We start from the raw sequence: 4917 nt of genomic DNA, 5'->3' as shown, positions 1-4917 counted from the left end.
TAAGGGCAGCCACATGACTAGCCACCATCTTTGTTAAGGGCAGCCATGTGACTATCTGCCCTCTTTGTTCTCTGGATATTGCAGATATGCTAGACCACTCTGTTCTAAACCCCAAATACAGCTTCTGTGTTTTACAATGGTTACCTAATTTAGGATTTCACGATTTTAAGGCTATGTTTTTGTCCTGATCCAAAATGTTTTTGTCTCTATGTCTTTACTGATTCCTAGACAAGTAAATAAACGCTGGTTCCTCCTGTCACCATCAACTAACCTGGGTTCAGCTACAGGCTTTCTGGCTAATGGGTTTGATACGGTTTTTAATTATTCTATAATGTTCTACTGTATTAACATTCATTTGTTTACAATGTTAAATTTTAAATCACTGCCTTAAAACATGTTTAACCTATAATTCTTTTTTTTTTTTTTTGATGGTTTCAAAGGTACTTTATTTTTTCTTCAGTATGGCATATTTTAATGAATACACGATTCTTTAACCTAGCATCAGTTATAAGTTGGTTTGGAAACATTCCCTTGGTTATTGTAGCAGCTGGCATGACTACTGATCTCTCCACTCCTTTGGGGTGACTCTGCCAACAGGGGACAGGCTCCATTCTATTCCAATTTGTGTAACTGTGTGTGCCCATGTAGAAATACAGAAGATGGCTCCCCTGCCAACACAGCATTTCCATGTTTGTCATGGAAATCAGGCGTCCCTTCTGGTGGCGCTGCCTTGCCACCACTTGCTGGATGCTTCGAACTTGGAGCCGGCTTAGCGCGTTTTTGGCTAAGGGCAGCATCGTGGAGAGGATGGGGCTGCGGTGACTGCAGCTGCTTCGTCGGTGCAGATTAGCCCCAGCTACCCTTGCCTAACCTTTAATTCTAAATGTGATATTATTGATCATAAAAAACTGTTCTGTTCTCTTTTTATGGACTATGTTTATGTTTTTAAGTCTCCAACTTAACAGGAATAAAATGTAAAGTCTTAGTCTTTAAGGATTAAGATAAACTATAAACAAAGTTTGTCTATCTAAATATTCTTTTTTTAAAAATAAGTCTATCTTATTTATTTATTTATTATGTATACAGTACTCAGCTTGCTTGTACCCCTGCAGGCCAGAAGAGTGCATCAGATCACATTGTAGATGTTGTGAGCCACCATGTGGTTGCTGGGAATTGAACTCAGGACCTTTGGAAGAACAGATAGTGCTCTTAGCTGCTGAGCCATCTCTCCAGCCCCTATCTAAATATTCTTAAGATACCCAAAACTACAGTCTCACTGCCATCTTAAATAAAAGGCTGAGGATGTGTCCTGAACCCCCATTTAGGAACTGGTAAAATCTTTAAAACCTGAGAAGAGCCTTCCCGACAGGCTCAGTTACAACAAAACTATACTCCAGGCCTTAGCCACTACCCCTGAGGGAAGAAAATAGAGGTCTGCACAGCCCCCTCCCTCTGGGGTCCAGCCTGAGTCAGCTCTGCCAGGGACCTGTTTCAGATGCAGCCCAAAAAGGAGGCATTGGTCTCAGTTGCTACAGCCAGAGTGGGACACCAGGTCCACAGCCTTGCCTGCTGGCAAACTGTCCTATGGATGGCACTGCTCACACTGTACAGGCTTGTCCTCTGCCTAGTCACTGGAGGTTCAACCAGCGCAAAGGCTGTCGACAACTCCAGCCTACAAGCTCCTTGACCTGGTGGAGTACAAATGGCTCTTAGACTCAGCAGCCTCAGCAAGCCCAGGGCAACGCTACAGGGCTGCGTTAACCTGCTACTCGAGCTATGCAGTCGCACGGCCAGCCCCTGCCATGGGAGGCTTCAGGAACCTTCCCAGCCCTCTTCATATGCAGGAGACCAAACTTTAACTGTCAGGTCTAGACACAGTCTACCTTGCTACCAGATTTACTATTCATTTAGCTAAAGGACAGTGGCTGCTTATAGCAATTTCACCTATATCTTAAAGCTTCCAAAAAGACATTTTATAAATGTTAGAAGGTCTAACAAGGTGTTTTACAAATGTTGGGTCCAAGGTGTTTTAAGATTGATACATGCAAGTTTAGAACGTTAGAAGGTCTAACAATGTGCTTTAAGTTGGTAAATGCAAGTTATGACGGCCGACATGTCTAAGGATGCTTTATTTCATGCTGTTGCTGTGCTGTTGCTGTAGTAACTGTTCCAAGTATTGACACTGATCAATGGAGCTCTAGTTTATTAATATAACTATGGAAAGCATTTAAAATCATAGGATTTTAAATTTCCTTTTGTTTGTCTTTTATGTCTCTAATTGTACTGAAAGTATCCAGTCTTCTAGCCAGAGGGAAGAAGCCTCCCTTTCATGGTGTGCAGTGACGCTGAAGTACAGCTTTGCCATCCTGCATCATGGAAGGCTTCTGTCCTGCCATGTTACCGTCTCACAGGCTTCCGCCTTCCCTAAGCACACCTCAAAGAGTATTTGTGCTTTTAACACAAAGTTTTTCCCCCTAGCCTTTACTATGCTATATGTCTACTGCTGTTTCCTGCAGTGTGTGCATGTCTAACAATATGCATTTCGCTACAGACTCAAACAGTGATGATGCTAAGTGTATCTCCCTTTATAAATTTAACAGGATTCTTGTAAGCTACAGAAATCCATCTCTCAAATCAAATGGAGTCCAGATAAGTGCTGCCAATCAACAGCCTAAGCTCCTCACCTGTCTCTGAGGGTGGGGTTCCTCCCCCTCTTCACTGGCTTTGGGACTCCCCTCTCCCTAACTACCCAATTGCCACCTTTCTGCACCCAACACCAGCTGACAATGCCGGTCTACATGACTGTGGCTTTTTCTTCTTGCTAACCTACAACTACGACTTTTTTCATTTGGTGAAACCGCTGCCACCACAGTTCTTTCACTGCTGCCATCACAAAATCCTAGTACTAGGTGGGCTGTGTCCCCGGGACAGCTCATCCACTGAGCTGGGCTCTTTTGGTCACTGTCCAGCACTGATGAGTTGCTGTAACAGTCTGTGCACTTGTCTTTTGAGTCACAACCCATTTCTGGGGATGCCCTAATGAATTACTGGCTCCACCGCCCCGTGAAAAACAGTCCATCTGCCACTTGTCCAAACTCCTCTGGGATGCCTTCTGAGAATTTCAAATCCCTACACCCACATTAAGGGCTTCTAAGCTTACACGCCTCTGCATCCAAACTTGGACAGATCCAAGACTAAACTGTTTTAATTATTGCCAACAATTGGGTAAAATGGAAGGAAGCTCCCTATATCCAAACCTTTTCTTTGCTCTCCCAAAATTTTCAAGCACTGTCATCATTGTCTCTTTCCTTATTTTTAAGCCTTTTTCTCTTTGCTCTCCCAAGAGTTTCAAATGTATACCTAAAGGGAATTTCCTCCCTAAGCTACTGACTTTTCTTCTGCCAGTTAGCATTTCTTTATGGGCCAAACATTTAATTCAGAGAGAGACAACTTAGCCTGTACCGCATCTGCCATGCAAGCATCTGCACCTGAGGTCAGATCGCTAACACAAAGGGAGGGGAGGTAGAGACGGGCAGATCCGAGGGACCCGCTGGTCAGACAATTTGACTGAAACAGTGATCTCTGGGTTCAGTGAAAACCCCTATCTCAAAAAATAAGATGGAGGAGGTGGAGAGATGGATCCGTGGTGAAAAGCACTTATTAATTTGCAGAGGACCCGGATTTGACTCCCAGCCCCACATGCTGGTTCATACCCAGCTATCGCTCCAGTCTCAGGGATCTTCTGACCCCTGGAAGCATATGCATACGAGCAGGGAAAGCATGCATGCACATACAAATAAAAATAAATCTTCAAAAAAAAATTAAAGTGGAGAAAGACACCCAGGTCCGTGTCTGGCCTCCACCACATGCATGCGCAGATGAATTCACCTAAACACACACACACACACACACACACACACACACACACGCACACACACACAGACACACACGCACACACACACACACGCACACACACACACACAGAGACATGCACAGATACACACACACACACACACTCACACACACACACATATACCATACACACAGACACACAGACACACTCACATATACATCACACGCACACAGACACACATTCACACAAAGACACCATACACACACAATGCAAAAGACAGGAAACAAGGAGAGAAGGGTTCCTTGCCTATCTCCCTATCAAAACACTTCTGACAAGTGTGCCCTCTCAGCAAGGATCCGAGGCACTGCCAGCAGCAAACTAACCCCTAAAAAATTAAAGTTGCAAAAGGCGGAAGGCATGCTGAGCACTCAGAATACAGCTCAGTGAGAGGCAGGGGGCTCACTTACCAAGCCCAAGGCTTCAGCCTCATCCCCATCACCCCAACAAAAACAAAAAGAGGAGCCCAGTGATAAAGCTCAGCAAGGCGTCCCTAGAAGCAATGTTTCTATTATAAATGATATAAAAAGAAGGCCCCAGCCTTCTGGAGTATGCAGAAAGTATGACAACGGCACTGTAGATCGGCAAGGACTAAGCAAGGTAACCTCTGCCTGCGGGAAATGCCTGCGGGGCCTCCTGCAGTCCCGGATATCAAAATTCAGCATGGCTGTTCCCTGTCAGCAGCAGGGAAACTCATCCACAGAGCAATTAAAATACTAAATGCCTGGGTTCTGTTTTTGGTTTTTGTTTGGTTAGTTGGTTGGTTGGTTGGTTGGTTGGTTGGTTTGTTTTTCAAGACAGGGTTTTTCTGTGTAGCCTTGGCTGTCCTGGACTCACTTTGTAGACCAGGCTGGCCTTGAACTCACAGCGATCCACCTGCCTCTGCCTCCCAAGTGCTAAATGCCTGTTTTTAAAAACAATATTGTTCTGGATGGAATCAAGGACAGAACAGCTTCAGTAAAGTACAACAAAACTTCAAGGAAGACCACAAAACAAATATTTCGACA

At 44.5% G+C, this 4917-nt stretch overlaps 1 pseudogene; it reads right to left on the bottom strand.

Annotated features, from left to right (window-relative positions):
• Positions 1–435: 435 nt before the first annotated feature.
• On the bottom strand, positions 436–799 carry LOC127203761 (cytochrome c oxidase subunit 7B, mitochondrial-like; annotated as a pseudogene).
• Between the last annotated feature and the right edge of the window lie 4118 nt (positions 800–4917).

The sequence above is a fragment of the Acomys russatus genome, chromosome 19 (genome assembly GCF_903995435.1).
Source record: "Acomys russatus chromosome 19, mAcoRus1.1, whole genome shotgun sequence".
NCBI classification, from domain to species: domain Eukaryota; kingdom Metazoa; phylum Chordata; class Mammalia; order Rodentia; family Muridae; genus Acomys; species Acomys russatus.
Note: the sequence above shows the minus strand (reverse complement) of the source record. Positions and strands in the feature narration are given on the sequence as shown.